Consider the following 19,189-nt stretch of genomic DNA (forward strand, 5'->3'; position numbering starts at 1 on the left):
ATGATATAAAATGAAGAAAATCTCCAGTATGACTTTTTAAAAACCTAAGGATAGGCATTGTAAGAGTTAAAAAAGCCGACCCTTAAGCATTAATAACTCGTACTGGACATTTTCTTCATTTTATATCATCTGTATACCCATACCCTCTATGCACGCAGCTGGTAGCCATGTGTGTATCGTCATAGAAAAAAAAAAACCATATACCATAAAGCAATGTTACGTAATTATAACGTACCTAATAATAATTATTTCCTTATTTGGGGTCGAGATAATTAATTGTGACAAAATGTATCGTAGCTAGTACATTACGTATTTTAGGGTTATACTTCAGTATGAAAGATCCTGTGTTCATCCTTATGACATACATACACATACATATTACATCAGACCTCTGTCAGACAGACATACACCCCCGTGTCTGCCAGACACCGCGTCGTTTTTGCGTCGGTGTTCATAAAATTAGGTGTATCCTAACTATTATAAATTAATGTAAGTTTGTTTTTTACGCCTAAACTTCTTATCCATTCAATTATGCAATCACGTTTTCAGTTGTACAGAAAAAAATCATTTCACGAAGGATGCAAAAATAATTCGAATTGATTGAAAAGCAACATTAACATGAGTGACGCTGCGGGCAAAAGGTAGTATTATTCACACTGATATTATTTAACCACAGCGTGTATAATATCTTAAAATTTCCAAATTCATCATTCAATCATTTGTGGAACCCTCTTCATACGAAAATGACTGTATTTTTTGAATTGTAGTAGATACCTAAAAATACATTATAGTAGTATTATTCACGTGTTTTGGCGGTTTTACCAACTGGATAAACAGAATCTGCTTCCCTATGAGATTGCATATGTAACTACGCACGTAACATGGGTTTAACATAAACTGCTATACCCCTAACAAGTAAGCCTGCTACCATCTTAGACTGCATCATCTATTACCGCCAGGTGCGATAGAGTTGACGGGCTAACGCGTAGTAGGATAAAAAATAGACTCTATACACTGTACAAGATAAGAGTATAATATAGTAAATGGACTGGTGGGAAGTTTCAGCCGTCGCTAGTCACCACCCTGCCGACAAAGCGATTTAGCGTTCCGGTACAATGTTGTGTAGAAACCGATTAGAAGTATTAGTTAAATAATGAAAATGAAATGAAAATGAAATGGAATGAAAATACACTTTATTGTACACCTAACAGAAATTAAATTATAAAAAAAACAACACAATAAAGCACAGGTACAATTTTTTTAACCTTAACGCTAAAAAGCGATCTCAGCAAAAAAAAAAATATAAATATATTATCGTTAAGCGATAAGACCGCCTTTGCGCAGTTTATATATATATATTTTTTTGCTATTTCTTGTTTTCACTTTTAACTTATACAATAAAGACTTAATCTATCTATCAGCCCGTTACAATCTTATATCATAACTTACCACCAGGTGAGACGACTAACTTGTAGTGCAATACAAAAAATAAGTGTCTGTACTTACTACTTATGTACACGCGTTAGAAGTTATACTACTTTGGCGTATGGAAAAAAAATAACTGAAATGCAGTAATGATTAACGATAAATATTAAAATTAATCAAACAGATTTTATTTAAATAAAAAAGGTTTTAGTAACGTAATAATATTTATTTATTCACACTGTTTGTACTGTTACGAAACACGTGTTCTAAATATAAAAATACTAGAATATATAACTTGAACATAGTTATCGATTTTCATGCCACCTAGAACTAACTTTACGATGTAGAATTCAGCCGTAAAAATTCACTCTTATCATTTTTCTCCATCGCGCCAAAAGAAGTAAACTTCAAAAAAAATAAATAAAGTGAAAAGTATTGTCAATAATATTGACTGTGTGCGGGCAGCCTAAGACTACGTGTATGACGTAGTCTGTGACGTAGGTGTCAAAACCCATTTACGCTTGTATCGCGTGTACATTCATACGATAAGGACAGACGCACACCTACGCATACTCTTCGAATAAATACCTAATCTATGCTAATATTACAAATGCGAAAGTGAGTTTGTTTGCTTATTTATTTATTTGTTTGTTACCTATATACGTACGGCTCACCGATCTTTTGGAGACAGAAATAAGATACTATCCCGTTTCCATACTCCTGTTCTTCTTTCATTAAGGGTTGTCTGGAGGAGATCGCTTAAAGCGATAAGACCGCCTTTGCGCATTGTTATTCGTCTTATATTTATGGTTTCAATTTATATTATAAATTGTGTGCAATAAAGAATTTATCTATCTATCTATCTATACTTGTTATCCCGCAATAATACCTTAGGATGTGTTCGAGTAGAGCAGATGTCGAAATAATTTTAATAGCCGTAGGTTGCATTTTAAGAACAGCCAAAAACACGTAGGCAAATTTTTTCCCAGAAAAATAAACGATTTGCAAGATTTTTTATGGAATTGAACTACGTTGTGTAGGTTTAAAGACATTTATTCTCAAAGAAACAGTTTCAATTAATGAGAAATTAAAATCATCGTAAAGAAGTGGTAATATATTATCTAGTTAGCAAAACTAGAAGCTTAAACTGATAACAGCTTTAAATAGTAAAATAAACAAAAGGTGGCGCGTTAATAAAACAAATATTATTTTAAAGATTTTTATTATTTGTAATACTAACAAAGAAAAATAATATAATCTGGGCAATTAAAAAATAGATTAATAATAGATGTGCGATGTCGTGATATATCTTTCACACAATATATTTGCAAGCGAACAATAAATAGCGCATTAGTTAGGAGCCCGACTTCACTTTAGGGGGGCCGAGTTTGAATCCCAGCGCACCTAACTTTTCTAAGTTATGTGCGCTTAAAGTAATTAAAATTTCGCTTGATTTAACGGTGAAGGAAAACATCGTGACGAAACTTGTAAACCTGAGAGTCCTACATAATGTTCTCAAAGGTATATGGAGTCCACCAATCCGTACTGGGCTGGCGTGGTGGACTACATCTTTAACCCCATTCTCATTATGGGAGGAGAAGGCCAATTGGATTGATGACGATGATCACCATATGCTATTTTCAACAGACTATCTACGCGGAATGGTGGACTTCACACCCGTTCGAGAACATTATGTAGAACTCTCAGACATGCAGGTTTCCTCACGATGTTTTCCTTGACCGTTAAAGCAAATGATATTTTAATTCCTAAAAATAATGTGATAATTATCTTTAAATCCCGACAACCCACATTATAACAGAATGGTGGGTCAGCGCTAAGAGGCCTGTGACCAGCAGTGAGACATTTAAAGCTGAGGATTACGTTCAAAACTGCCATTAAACTTTGCTTGTAATCAAATAAAGGCGCTATAATCTCGGCTTTGGCGAGTGGTAAAGCCCGAACCGCGAATGTGTAATAGGATTGTGCTAGTATATTAGAAACTACATTATGGGTTAATCAGCATGTAAACAATGTCTATTGTTTAACTAACTATTAATAACCTCTCTGCGCTGTGGTTTTATAAACGTAACCGTAGATTCGATTCCCGACCCAGTAATTAGGAAATCTAAAATAGGCATGATGACAGTAACAAATAATCGCTAAAATATTGTATTTATCGAATGAAATATGATCAATCAAAAATACTTTAAATCACTCAATAAAGAAGTAAAAAGGTTACACGTATTTTAACTTTGTGTAACGAAAGCGGCCCAATCACTTATATAGATTTCCTCCAGGCTACCATTATGAGGTATTGACTCACATATGAATCCTTATTGCGGTGCGCAAAGCTTTAAAAATATACATACATTTTTAAAATGCGAAAAACAGTACATATATAAAATAAACAAACACATATTTTTTTATATTACTTGAGATAAATTATTTATTTAAATAATTTGATATATTATTTATTTGAGATAAATAACATATTTGTATAATTTACTTACATTTTATACTTATTTATTTACTTAAGTACATTAATAACTTAAATAAATTATTTACTTATATGATTTACTTACATAATATACTTATTTATTTACTTGAGATAAACTATTTATTTATATATTTTACTTACATTATATACTTATTTATTTACTTACGTACATTTTTTTTTTAAATACATTATTTACGTAAGATAAATTACTTAAAAATAAGTAATTTATCTTCACATCTAACATAATTTACTTGCATTGTAGTACATTATTTACTTACAAATATTATTCACTTGCTTACATCATTTACTTACGTACATTATTTACTTGAGATAAATTATTTATTTATATGATTTACTTACATTATATACTTATTTATTTACTTACGTTCATAAAGATGCTTTTGATATCCTTTAAAACAATCTGTATTGCCAAATAAAATTGTAAATATTTTTCTTTTTGTAATGATGCCATTTCGGGTCATGATCTTGTATTACGCCTAGAGATATTAGTCTGTAACCGGAGGACTATAATAATACATAGCTGGATTTCCGATGCTACATTGATAGTAAATTTCCTAACATACTAGCCTACCACGCTGGCCCAGTGCGGATTTGTGGACTTCACACGATATGGAGAACTCTCAGACATGCAGATTTCCTTCAACGTTTAAAGCAAGTGGTTAAAATTGCTTAAATTAAAAAAAAAATAGCTCCGAAACGTGACTAGTGCGTGCCGGGGCTCGAACCAAGTCTCCACGTAAGGAAAGCCGCAGCCTTACCCGCTAGGCTATCACCGCATATATAATAATTATTATTTAAGTACTATACAGATGAATTTTTAATGGTTTTTTTATGTCTATAAAATGTGTAAAGTATCCATAAGCAAACGTCATTTTGATTCAAAATTACTTATTATTTTATGTGAATAAAACCTACCTGCCTAGCCTGCTGCTGCTAGTGATAGCAGGTGAAGCAGGCTATTTTTGGTCACGTTTTATTTATATAAGTCGGAAACGAGATATATATATATGGTCACAGTTCAGCTACGTGAAAGCGGAAATGAGAATATCTGTGGATGAACTAAACCGCCCAGTAAGTTGCAAAGTGTACCGATATTGGATGTAGGTGGCATGGATGGATCATCATATCAACATTACCGGCCCACTACAGGCAGTGGCGTGCATTGGGTTCCTTACGAGGGTATGCATACTGCAGGAAAATTGAATATAACGGCTAAAATTCTCCAATTTTAGGGTATGCAGTGCTTTTGTGCGTATATGAAGTGCACGCCACTGACTACAGGGCACGGGTCTCCTCCCACAATGAGAAGGGGCTGAGGTCGTAGTCCACCGCGCTGGCCTAGTGCGGACCGGTGGACTCAACACACCTTTGAGAACACTAAGGCATGCAGGTTTCCACACAATATATTTTTCTCAGTTGAATCAAGTGATATTTAAATTTCTTACACTAAAATTCAATTCGCACATAACTCCATTCAATTTGAATGAATGCATGAATGAATGAATATACTTTTATTCCACACCACAAAAAACATAAAACAAAAAGAAAAGTATAACAAACAACGTATACAATTCGGCCTTATCGCTACATAGCGATTTCTTCCAGGCAACCCATGGCGAAGATAAAAAACAGTTACAGGAAATAGTTAAGTGGTGCATATTATATACCTGGACCCATAAAATACATATTTCATTACTGAAATGTATAGGTACATATAATATATATAAATATCAATATATTGTGAGATGGTGATAACAGAAAAAAAAAACACCCGGCTAAGTTTGTTGTGGGCTTCTTCTTAAACCAGGACGCGTTTGGAACCCTCGTAGCTTTAGTTTTAAGTTTACGAATGTGGTTATCGCCATCATCTCACTACCGTGTGGTTCTTATGTACGCATCAAAAGTGCCACTTGTGGGGCCTACTTGAATAAAGATATTTTTGACTTTGACTTTGACTATGAATATCAACTCACTTCTATGTACATATTTTATGTACATAGAAGTGAGTGGATATTGATAACTACATTCGTTAACATAAAACTAAAGCTACGAGGTTCCCAAAGGCGCCCTAGCCTAATAAGAAGCCCACAACACACTTAGCCAGTAGTGATATTTTTTTACGAAAAAATCCGACATTTTACTTTCTTTGCCCTATCTAGGAATCGAACCCAGAACATCGTTATCTGCAGTTGACAATGTGAACCACTTGACCGATGTATTAATTTTTTTTTTGATATATCTAAAATTTTATTACATTGGCCTTTGAATTGATACCTGGTCACTTGACTGTAAAAGATCTAAATAAAAATATTATCGTGGTATGTACCCGTTGAACTATATTTAAGAAAAGTAAAAGATCAATTTATGTAATAAGGCTGCCTTTGCACCCTAACACTATGTACTTTTGTCTTTGTATTGTATATTTTTGTTTTGTTGCAATAAAGTTATTATTTCTATCTATCTATCTATAGCTTCCTATATTGTCACCAAGGAGGTAAAACTGCACGGTAAACCCGTAAATGTTATATAAATAAATAGTGTGGGCAAAAGTATACTCTAAATTGAAGAGGATAAGTTTTAAATTAACATTATTTTGATAACGAAGCGCTCATTTATAACTCTTATAAATACACTGATTTAAAGTTCAGGGAATCATTTATACTAACAGTTCAAAGACAGAGTGCGTGGAGTATAGTTTAATTTGCTTGGTTTTGATTTAGTTTATTTTATTTATAGTTAGTTAGTGCATCGATTTGACAGGTTAGTAATAGTTTAGTTATTGTAACAAACCTCTGGATTTAGTGTGCATTTAAAAATAACCGATTATCCTTTGCTTTCTGGATTTTTTAAGGATTTCTTTAAGGAACTCTAATAAGTCCAATTGAAATATAAATCACTGTGTCAAACACTGGATCTACCTCTTTGGGGGTCACCAATATCTACGATATCATTATAATTTGATCACGTAGAGATACTCCCAGACTTCAGCTTCAAGAACTGAAGGATTTTGGAAGAAAATATGTTTACACTGATGGTGACAAGGTGTATTCTGATCTGCCGTCAAAACACGGCCGCCACTCCACCGTTACTCTCATTACTGCATTGTATATAAACGCAATGCACTTCCCAGTTAGAGTATTTCAAAAGATAGTAGTTTATATGACGTGTACATCGGTCGATAATGAGAACTGATTATCAGTCCGCCGATAGTGGCTATTAGGCCTCAGCCTCACGCACGAACATGCTCGACGCTTTTTTTGATCCAAGATCTCTGCATTGAAGGTAAATTTACACTATTTATCCATTTTTTTTTTGACGGCCGATTGGCGCAGTGGGCAGCGACCCTGTTTTCTGAGTCAAGGCAGTGGGTTCGATTCCCACAACTGGAAAATGTTTGTGGCATGAATGTTTTTTAGTGTCTGGGTGTTTATTTGTATGTTATTTATGTACGAGTATATTATTCATAAAAATATTCATCAGTTATCTCAGAACCCATTACACACTACGCTTACTTTGGGGCTAGATGGCGATGTGTGTATTGTCGTAGTATATTTATTTATTTTATTTATTTATTTTGGTCGAGCATTGACAGTATTTGTTACTGTTATGTTTAAAATTGTATACATTTTATGTTTGAGGATCTTCGTCTAGGTATTTATTTATTATTGTATATAGTATTGTTAGTAGTGTATTTATATGTTGTAGTACCTATATGATTTTTTTTGTACCATGTGCCATGCATCTAAAGCTTTTTTTTTTTTATGTAGCAATAAGGACGCCAAATTGTCCTCCTTTTGTATCTGCAACTTTTTGTTTCCTGTGTTATGTACAATAAAAGTATATTTATTCATTCATAAATTATCAATTAAACCACAATTGACGTCCACTGCTGGACATTGTAGGGAACTGGCTTTTGTAGGGAGTACCACAATCCTTAGTCCTGGGCCGCTTGCCTTCAGCGGCTCCCAGCGTCTCGCTTGATGTCGTTTGTCGCCACCTCGTTGAAGGCCTGCCTTTACCGGTGCGGACAGATTTATAAACAGATAAACAGATTTTTAAATGTCAGCTTTGTACTGGAAAGCTAAATCGCTTAGTGGCACAACTTTGTGGAAACTACCACCATGGTAGGCTTCTCCCGTGGCTTGTTACCATTGAGAAAATTCTGAAATCATAAATTCCCAAACGGGGTTGAACTCGAGCCCTCCCACTTAAACCCACACTGCTCCCTGTTGCGCCAGGAAGATAAAAATTAAATATATCTCAAAAAACTGACGGCAAAGGTTTTTGCCAGAAATATAAATAACTTGACCAAAATGGCAGTCAATCCGTGTTATGCGAATCACAGTGTAACAATTTCCACGAATCTTTATTAGCTTGAAACGGAAGTGTTATGATTTAATAAGCCTATTGTAATTTTGACTGGGTCGTTGTTCCATTGGTTAGCATGATTAACTACGGATCACGAGGACCTGGGTTCGAATCCCGGGCCAGGTAAAACTTTTGGGTATTATATTTAAATTAGCAGTGTCAGAAGAGCACTTTTAGCCGTCGGTCTCAGCTGTTAGCCAAGTCTCAGAATTGTTAGTTATTGAGATTTTATTGAAAATCCTCAGCATTAGCTCCGAATTAGGAAGCTGTTGGTCTCCATACCACTTTCTTGGATATGACGTTAACATGTCAGTCTCAACACTAACATGTGATAAGAGTAGCTTAAGTCCCCTAATTTTCACTGGAGTAGCGTGATGGATTTATCTTTTAAAAGCGTCTGTCCTATGTCCCATTTAAACACACCTCCCGCATTCGAAGACGCTCTTCGTCTTCTTCAGTGGTTCTATCATCAAAACCCCTATCTTCCGTGATAGTGGAGGCCTATGCCCAACTGTGGGATATTAATAGACCAAGGTTGATGCTAACGATGACTTTTGTATGTTAACACGTTGATTTTCCTTTACGTTTCATTGTTTAAATTTCATATGACGTCACAACAATTAAATATGGCAATGAGATATACGCAATAAATTATTAATAATACATTACATATTAAATGACTTCCGTATGGAATGTATGTGCGTTGCTACAATGCTATAGAACTGATTGCAATTGGTTTTATAATGTCTCATGATAAGTTTACTACCTTCATTAAATCCCTTTCAAATTGAACCACTTTCATGGAGAAATTTCAGTTGAAGGGTAACTTCATCGTGACAACCCATAACCGGCCCACTACAGGGCACGGGTCTCCCAAAGTTATAAGGGTTTAGGCTCGTGTCCACCACGCTGGTCCTGTGCGAATTGGTGGGCTTCACGCTTTGGACTTTGAGAACATTATAGACAATTCTCAGGCATGCAGGTTTTCCATTAAAGTATATATAATAAAGTGATATAGTAAATTGCTTCAAAACGCACATAACTTAGAAAAGTTAGAGGTTCAGGCTGGAATTCAAACTCGGCGCCCCGGAATAGACGCTGAAGACCTAACCACTATGCTACCTGCGCTTCAAAGTTAACTTGAAGTGGATTTTATTTTTCACTACACCACAAGTGAGCCCTTGACTGCAATCTCACCTGGTGGTAGGTTATCATGCAGTCTAAGATGATAGCGGGCTTACTTGTTAGGGAGTATGGTAGTCGTATTCCTAATTGATGTCGCGACATCGCACCGGAACACTATATCGCTTCGCGGCACGTCTTTGTCGGTAGGGTGGTAACTAGCCACGTCGCCAGGCCTTCCACCAGACCAGACCAGGGATAATTCAGAAATTATAAATTCCCAAATTCAACCTGCCGGGAATCGAACTACTTAAATTGACAGCGCGCACCCCGTCAAAATAAAAAAATAACCCTAGAGGTAATGTAAAAGGATTGCTCGTCGAGCATGTTCGGGCGTAAATATCAGCTTAAGATACAAGGCAATGTTTGTTCAATAATTCAGTGATGCCTCAACGCTTTCGTAGTGCAGTTCGCGTCAGTGTTTAAAGGGATATGAAATAGAATACGAATAATAATTATTTGGTATGTTAATGATTTAACTCCTATTTGGAAGCATACTTTATTTTTTTTTATAATAATATTTAACAATAATAATATTCTTCATTTTGGTAACTATAACCCAATTTCAGTTCTACACTATTGTTTAAGCGAATAAATTAGATTATATATTAGTAACAATCAAAAACAAAATGAGAAATTTTCGTTTGATATTATATAAAATTAAAAAAAAACCAATTAAGTATTAAATAAATAATAATATAATAATAAAAAACTAAATTATAATACATAAAATATGGTTAAAAATACCTAAAAATTCATTTATTGCAAGTAGGCCTAATATAAGCACTTTTGAAGCGTCAAGTCTTTCTGTTTCTAGTGACTCACCGATTCCGAAGTTTAAATAAGTTCGGAAGGTCAAATAGTTAGTTTATTAAAAAAATGATAATTGTTTATTTTTTTGACTACTTTATTGCTAAAGTTTTTTGTTTATTCCCGTACAAGTTACCATTTGCCTGAAATCTCACCTGGTGGTATACAATTGATGATGTATTCTTAGATGGTGGCGGGCTAACCTGTTAACGTTATATAATCATAATAATCGTAATAGCTTGAACTTCGAAAATCTCTCAAGTAAATATATGATAGTAAGTATTTTGTGATTTCAAACTAGTAGTTTCTAAGTTTTTTGTTATTAATACCAAAACCAATAAACTTTAGCTAGGAAACTAGGACTATAAAATACAGCTCTAATTTGCCTATGACGTCACCAGTACGGCCATGAAACCCGGCGGGAAATATTTTTTGAAATATAATTTACAATTTGTATTAACAAATCCTTTTGTTTCTGCAAATATTAGATATTTTTTTTGATATATACTTCCGAATATCTTATGGCAATTTTTTTTTTAATTATTCATTATGCCTATTCTAGTCATAAATATAAAGTACTATTATTCATGCTTATAAATCGCATTAAAAGTAGAAAATCCACTTTGTTTTTTCGTCATCATCATCATCTTCATTACCCATTACCGGCCCACTACAGAGCACGACAATAAGCACATAAATAAATAAATAAATAAATAAATATACTACGACAATACACACATCGCCATCTAACCCCAAAGTAAGCGTAGCTTGTGTTATGGGTACTAGGATAGCTAATGAATATTTATATGAATAATATAAATACTTATTACTTATAATATACATATAAACACCCAGACACTGAAAAACATTCATGTTCATCACACAAACGTTTTCCAGTTGTGGGAAACGAACCTTTGGACTCAGAAAGCAGGGTCGCTGCCCACTGCGCCAATCGGCCGTCAAAGGAAATGAGAAAAGTTTAGGCCGTAGTCTACCACGCTGGCCAAATGCGGATTGATAAACTTCACATGCCGTTTCCTTACGATGATTCCCTTCACCGTTAAAAGCAATTGATATTTAAATTGCTTAAATTAAAAACGCACGTAACTCCGAAAAGTGAGTGGTGCGTGCCGGGACTCGAATTCGGTCTCAACAAAAGGAAAGCCGAAGCTTTACCCACTAGGCTTCTATAGAATTTAGTTTAAATCGGTTCATAAGGTTATCTTGAATCGTGAACATTCATTTACTTTACATGTGTTGATAGTTTTTTATTGCCTTGGTCAATGAAATTAATAAAACTATTGAAGGCCCAACTACTATAAGAAAAATAATAACGATGTCTCCTATCGACAAACTGAGAAACACCTTGTCACTCTACGTCTATGTAATATCCACATCATGACGTAGATATGCCTAGCTAAGGTGGGATTTTGTTAAAATGGTATCGTACTCATATTTTTGTATACTTTTATATGAATTAATTTGGCTCTATATATTTTGGCATATTGAATTAAGTCTTTTCATTTGTGTAACACGCTCTGACTTGCAACGTCAGCAAATTTTGTCATGTAATAGCTTTAAGTTTTCATGCAAGTGAATGCTGTTCTAATGAAAACAATTAATTTCTTAAACCGCAAATAGAGGTTATCCATCATCATCATATCCACCCATTACTGGTCCCATACATTCTTTGTATGGGACCAGTAATGGGTTGGGTTAAGGCTTTTAGGTTTAATAAATAAATATAAATACATAAATATACTACGACAATACACACATCGCCATCTAGCCCCAAAGTAAGCGTAGCTTGTGTTATGGGTACTGAGATAGCTGATGAATATTTTTTTATGAATATAATACACATAAATACTTATAATATACAGATAAACACCCAGCACTGAAAAACATTCATGTTCATCACACAAACGTTTTCCAGTTGTGGGAAACGAACCCACGACCTTGGTCTCAGAAAGCAGTTTCGCTGCCCACTGCGCCACTCGGCCGTCAGATTTATATTTAATATATTGGAGTATAGTATTTTGATGTCGATTTTTTTAATATTAACCATAGCATACTGAGGAAAACTTTATTTTAGTTGTATATTAAATATTACAGGTTTATGATCGTGTTATATTTAATATACAAAGTTGACTTAATGTTTTTAATAAAATATGATAAATGCACGAGCCACTAGCATCTCGCGTTACAAATTTGTACGCCGGTAATAAAATGCAGTTAAACTTAAATACTTCTCTGAGTTAGCTGCTATTCTTTCCGTAATAGGATCTATATTAGTATCTCCAATTATCACAATGTACCTACAATTGGAATAGCTCTGAACTATATTATTTAAGGATATCAGGGAAATATCAATTTGTTTAAAAGATGGCGATCGGTGAATTGCAATCACTAAAATTTTTTTGTGATATTAAAACAAGACAATTTTCGTCTTGAAATTATGGTTCTAGCCCAGTGTGGATTACTGGAATCCACCAACTTTGAGAACATTATCGATAACTCTCAGGCATGCGGTTTTTCTCACGATATTTTCCTTCAACGTTAAAGCAAGTGTTGCCATGGCCCACTGGGCCATCACCGCTTCAACGCGGACTGCCTTGTAGTGGAATAAAAAAAAAAACGTCTTATTGTGGTTAAAAGCTTTTTAGGTGATTCAAGGTTTTGCAGTCGAAGCCGGAACTTTCGGAAAGTTGTTAAAGACCACGTATATGTCGGCGTCACTTTATATTATTGAATTACTACTTTTATTTTAATAGTTCTCGTATTTAAAATTAGCATTTTACTTGACTTAAGTAATCACAGCGTAATATTACACATTCGTTATTTGGTAAAGAAAAATGATACATATCTTCAAGTAATTAAACTTTTTCCAACGCTTCAATGAAAACCCAAATAACACTTCACAGGCTTTAGAGGTATGTGTGTACTATCTCTGAGTCTTATCGGTGAAACCGAAAACCTAATAGTTTTTGAGTAAACTACTGCCATAGTTTCTACTGAAAGAAATCAGATACAGCCCTAACAACACATGCAAAATTAAAATCATGTGACTCATGTCACTTTATTAGGTAAGCGTCGCGTAGCGTAGGTACTATACGCGTGTCGGTCTTTTGATTTCGATAGGGTTGTCAAAAGCTAATACTTAGATTTTTTTGAATTCGTTTGTATGGAAATAAATATGCTTCTTTTTATTTACACTATTATTTCGTAATTCTGTTACACGTTGTGTAAAGCACTAGCGGCTTCTAAAGTGAAGGAGTCCAAAATAAAACCAGTTTTCAAGGCAGTTACGGACGGTAGGAGACTATTCAAAAAGCGCAGGCTGGTATCACAAACTGTAGCTATTGAGCCCCTTGGTAGACCCCAGAAAACATAGACTTAATCGTTGGCAATCTCTGAGCATATACGGTACAATACCGTGTAGCTAATAAGCACTGTAGAAACATCAAGTCTGGATGTTTATACCGAGAAGAAACCAACTTTTCCAATCACAACTATTTACGTTTTACATTTTAACATTAATTTTGAGTGAGAGTGAGAGATTAAAGCGGAGCCAGATGTTTCAACGCAACCTTGTCGTTACTTACGTGTGTCGTGGTAGCACTTTTTTATACTGATAGTTGACAGACCAAGCAGATGTCCCACCTAAGTGGAGAACCAAGGCAACAGAGAATGCAAGGAACTCCCCGCATAGGTACAAAGTCTCATATGCCTGTAATTACAGGGGCACCCACGCCCGTATACGCAGAAATAAGCATGGCGTTAGTACTTACCCGGACAAGATCGGTCAAATAAGGCTTTACTACCTTACAAAAGACCCGTCATGCAGTGGGCGTCTATAGGTTGAAATGTATGTTACAATGATGTTTAATACGTTTCTATTTAGACATCATCGTTACACAAAATAATTGAAGCTATATAAAAAGACTGCTTTTTTCAATATTTCCAGTTAATGAGCGTCTTAAGAGTCACTAATTACTTATCAAAAGCCTTTGTATATTTATTGCTATTAATAAACCTGAATGATAATTACAAAGTAACAAAAATAGCAATTCCTAATAATGTATCGCCCACGATTACGTCCACGCTTTATTTTTGTTTCCCCGCTGGATCTAAATTATCTTCTGGGATATAAATATCATTAGACATTAAGGCATGCTATTCGGATATTCAGTTTTCATTTAAATAACCGACGTTTATACGGATTGAGGTGTAACTGTACAAATGCTTACCTTAATTAATAATATAAATGTGAAGTGTGTCAATTTCAATTTATTCAGCACAATACATAATGATACATTTAAAATAAATCTAATTATATAATGTAACGTAATTAAACAATGTGTGTCTGTTTGTAACAAATGTTTGCTTTAACTAATGCACCGATACTGATCAATCGTTGACGTTGCATCTTGGAGCTGGACAAAGGCTACTTTTTATGACACAAAAGCACCGAGAGATGATTCCAGCCACCAAAGGTTGGCTGGGAGTGATTGCTTAAGCGATAAGACCGCCTTTGCACGCCAAAATAACAAGTTTTTAAGTTTCTATGGTGCTTCTTTACTTTCCTTGTTACGTGCACATATTGTGCAATTGTGAATTTAAACAAAACAACTTATATTTATTAACCCCGGGCAAAATCGACGGGTGTTATAAGTCTGACTTGTGTGAGTGTGTCTGTCAATGGCTTCGTATTTTCCGAACGAATGCACCGATGTGTTCCTAGCTATGTATGTTGGAAATCGGTGCAAGACTTTCTCACTATGGGTATCAAATTAGTGAAATACTGTATGTGCACTATGACAAATGTTAAATTCAGTATAGACTACACCACAAAATAGCAAAATCCCTATCCCTACTAATATTATAAATGTGAATGTAAGTTTGTTTGTTACGCTTTCACGCAAAAACTACTTAACCGATCCTCATGAAACTTTGTACACATGTTCTTGGAAGAGCTAGAAGTAATATAAAATACTTTTTATCCCGACATTAAGCTCGGTTTTTTGCGAGAGAGGATGAAAGTGTTTGACGATTTTACACCAAAACTGCGACTAATTATAACCGATTTAAATAATTGTTTTTGTACTATAGAGGTTATATATGTTTTTAATTTTGTCCAAACTGTGGTTTAAGTTAGAGAACAGAACTCCTCAGCGGACAGAAGCAAACCTCTCATTCAAAAATAAAATTAAAAATTTTTTTTTTTTTTTTTAAGATTTACAACTAAATTTAATGCCACATCAGAAAACAAAATCAAACGTAGACGAAGTCGCGGGCAACAAGCTAGTGCATTATAAATAAATAATAATATTAAGGTAATAAAGCCTACCTACACTATATTTAAAAACAGGAGTTTTTTTAAATTTGGAATTTATATTTTTTATTTATTTCTGCGGTGTACATTAAAAGTGTATTCATTCATTCATTCACAATGTGAACGTTAAGCCAAAACTTGGATTATGTCACTGCCATGCACGTCGACAACGTTGGTGTTGAAGCCAAATTAATCAACTTCAAAGAAAGAAATAATTTCTCAACGCTCGATACAGAATACTAAGCGCACAGAGCAATTGACAGGCCATTTTTCTAACTCCAGTATATAAAATTTAATATTTATTTTGTAAGTCCAAGCTGACACGTATTAATGCGTTTCCTGGAAAACTTTCCTGTAGTTTTGTTTCAGTCGTTTATGTTTAAATTTTTCATATTCGGAGTTTGTTGTGGTTTATATACCTAATACTAGATATTTACTGCTTCCTTTGTCTATGTTTTTACCAATCCCGTGGGAACAGTTTGTTTTCCTGGAATAAAAAGAGAGGCCTATGTTACTCTCCGTTCTTTCATCGCACTCTTATGTCAAAAATCATGTTGATTGGTTGCTTAGTTCTAGTGTTAATGAAGGACAAACAAACAAACAAACACACTTTCACATTTATATTATTTATAATATTGTATGCAATTTAATTTGAACCGGTGATAGCGCAGTGGGTAGGAGCGCGTCATCTCTTTTGGGGGGCCGAGTTAGAATCCCAGCACGCAAGTTATGTGCATTTGAATTAATTAAATAATACTTGCTTCAACTGTCAAGGAAAACATCATGAGTAAACCTGCATGCCTGAGAGTTCCACATAATGTTCTACATAAGGTATGTGGAGTCCACCAATCCGCACTGGGCCAGCGTGGTGGACTACGGCCTTGAAGTGGGCTGGTAATGGGTTGATATGATGATTATAATGATATTTAATTTAAAATAAGAATTCTAATTTCTATTTATTTTTTTAATTTGCATGCCATTCGTGGTTTATTGTGGCTTGGTATTAACTTTAATTTAGTAAGATCTTTGTAAATAAAGGAGTGATAAACGACCAAGACACCGGGAGGTATCTTTGCCTCGTTCGAGTCCATGTAGGACTGGAGTATATCGATAATGCAGTCGTATTTATATCAAAATAACCACCAATTCCATGTCATGAACATTGGTTATTAATGAAATGTTCAATTATTTACCCACTTTATAAATTTACTGTAAGAGGAGTTATTATTATTATTATGATTATTGTTATAAAATTAGTTAGGATAATATGTGAAGAACCTTTTTTTTTTTATTTGAAAATCCAAAAACAACCATTTATGTTCATCACAAGCATTTTCCAGTTGTGGGAATCGAACGCACGGCCTTGGACTCAGAAAGCAGGGTCGCTGCCCACTGCGCCAACCGGATGTCAAAAGTTTGTAAGATTTTCTACAACATGATACACTCACACACAAAAGACTGTTTGCGATGGAAACGGAATTATACGGGCTTAAGATGTAGAAAGACGCCATTGTGACGACAAAGATTATTTAGACGTCGGATTAGCGTTAATTAGAGCGGATTCCGCTGTATTTACAAGGGACTGAGATGGCGGTTCCTTAAAGGTTTCATTAGGGGGAAAGTTGTCGAAAAATGGGGAAAGAGTTTTCATTTCAGTTATTTTGACCGTTTCAAAGATGTTTAATGATCACCCTGGCGTAGTGGAGAGCGCTGTGGTTTTACTTAACAGGTCTCGGATTCGATTCTCAGTAGGGGTATTCCCAATTCGGTAATTCGGTAATTAATATTTTTTGAATTTTCATTGGTCTGGTCTGGTAGGAGACTTCGGCCGTGGCTAGTTACAAGCCTACCGACAAAGACGTGCCGCTACTCTTTAGAAGCTTGTTAGGGTATAGGTTTAATACAACTACCATACTCCAAAAAAAATAACTTAGGCTGCCGAATCACTTACGAAATTGCAGTTAAGGGCTAAGTTATATTATTATTACTATCGAGATTTACTCTCACGCCCGTGCACAAAATAAATACATATAGCGAGCCAAAACAACATTAATTTACTTAAATACTCGTAGATACATAGAGATGAGTACACTTTAATGTATATTACGTAAATACATATTTGCACCGGGCGGAGGATTACACCCCGGCAGGGAAGACCAGTGGCCGGGGGTCAGGGCGACTGGCTAAGAAATCGGCGGACTATCCCCGTCCGAGTCGAGCAACACCACTTTCTGCATCTTGGCTGACAGTGAGCTGCCACGGAACTCCAGTCGCCTTAGATGTTTTTATTTTTATTATTATTATTTTACTTTCTATTTGTATACTACATCATTAACATATATGAAATAAAATAAAAACAGAAAAGAAACATGAAGAAAGAAGTAGAATAGAAGAGGCAGCCTCTCACCCTCACACTCTCTCTTCATCTCTCTCTCTCTCTCTCTCTCTCTCTCTCTCTCTGCCAGGCAACCTTTAAAGTAGGAAAAAAGAAGAGGATAACAGACAGCTGGTGGTACAAATTTTTAACATGGCACATGGCAATATCTACATACTAAGTAAATCATAAGGAATAATGAATAAATATAAAAAACAACTATCATATATAATAACAACACATAATTATTTAAATACTTCAAAGTATGTTATACTTATATGGAAACAAAAAAAAAAAACTTATGATGAAGTAGGAAGGAACATTGTACGTACTTTCACAAGTATGCGATATGATAATGTCGTGATTGGATTTTATTGATTCTTGTTTACTCGAGCTAAAAGATAAGTATCTTTGCACTGTAGTATATCTATACTTATAATAAAACTGTAACTGGAAGATTTCTGTACATATAATATATTTTTTTTAATTTTTTACCGGGGAATGCTTTATAATCAATACTGAGTCCAAAACAGATTTTTATTTAATTTTTGTCCGTCTGTCTGTCTGTCTGTCTGTGTGTCCGGGCATCACGTGAAAACTTATGAACGGATTTAAATAAAATTTGATATCGTGGTAGCTGATATTCCGGGTCAACATATAGGACACTTTGTATCCCGATAAACAACAAGTTTCCTACGGGATTTTTTTTAAAAAATTTTACTTCATAGTTCCGTTAAATTTGGACCGATTTTAATAATTCTCTTTTTATTTGAAAGTGTATACTATCAAGCATGTTTTGTTTAATTTTTATAAAGAAATTGTCGGAGATAAAGGACATAACTCTTCGCAAATAACAGCAAGTCGCAAGGCATAAGGTGCAACGATCGAATACATGCGTACCATTCTTCTAATATTATAAATGCGAAATTTTGTGAAGATGGATGTATGTATGTATCAACTAAAACAATGACAACTTACTAACTCAGTATACCACGTAAAATAAAAGTAGGTACCCGTACACGGTACATAGCTAGCCACGATGATAACGAAGTTAGCATCAGATCTATTCTAGCTTCTTTATTGACTCATACGCAAACGAATTCGCGTGGGTCTGCTAGTAATAGTATATAATAATAACTCGCGCTTCATACAAACAGCCAATCAGGCTATTTAGTAC

At 34.6% G+C, this 19,189-nt stretch overlaps 1 protein-coding gene across 2 annotated transcripts in view; it reads left to right on the plus strand.

The window, feature by feature from the left end:
* Positions 1-6,600: 6,600 nt before the first annotated feature.
* LOC120627137 (transmembrane protein 135-like) overlaps positions 6,601-19,189 on the plus strand; it is a 30,783-nt gene continuing 18,194 nt past the window's right edge. Inside the window, exon 1 of one of the 2 annotated variants that reach the window (XM_039895005.1) lies at positions 6,601-6,703. The gene's annotated coding sequence lies outside the window, so the exon portion shown is untranslated. Of the gene's footprint in view, positions 6,704-9,881; positions 9,956-19,189 lie in introns of those variants that run through there. The other variant, XM_039895004.1, reaches the window with a different exon arrangement.

This window comes from Pararge aegeria, chromosome 10, assembly GCF_905163445.1.
Source record: "Pararge aegeria chromosome 10, ilParAegt1.1, whole genome shotgun sequence".
Lineage (NCBI taxonomy): Eukaryota > Metazoa > Arthropoda > Insecta > Lepidoptera > Nymphalidae > Pararge > Pararge aegeria.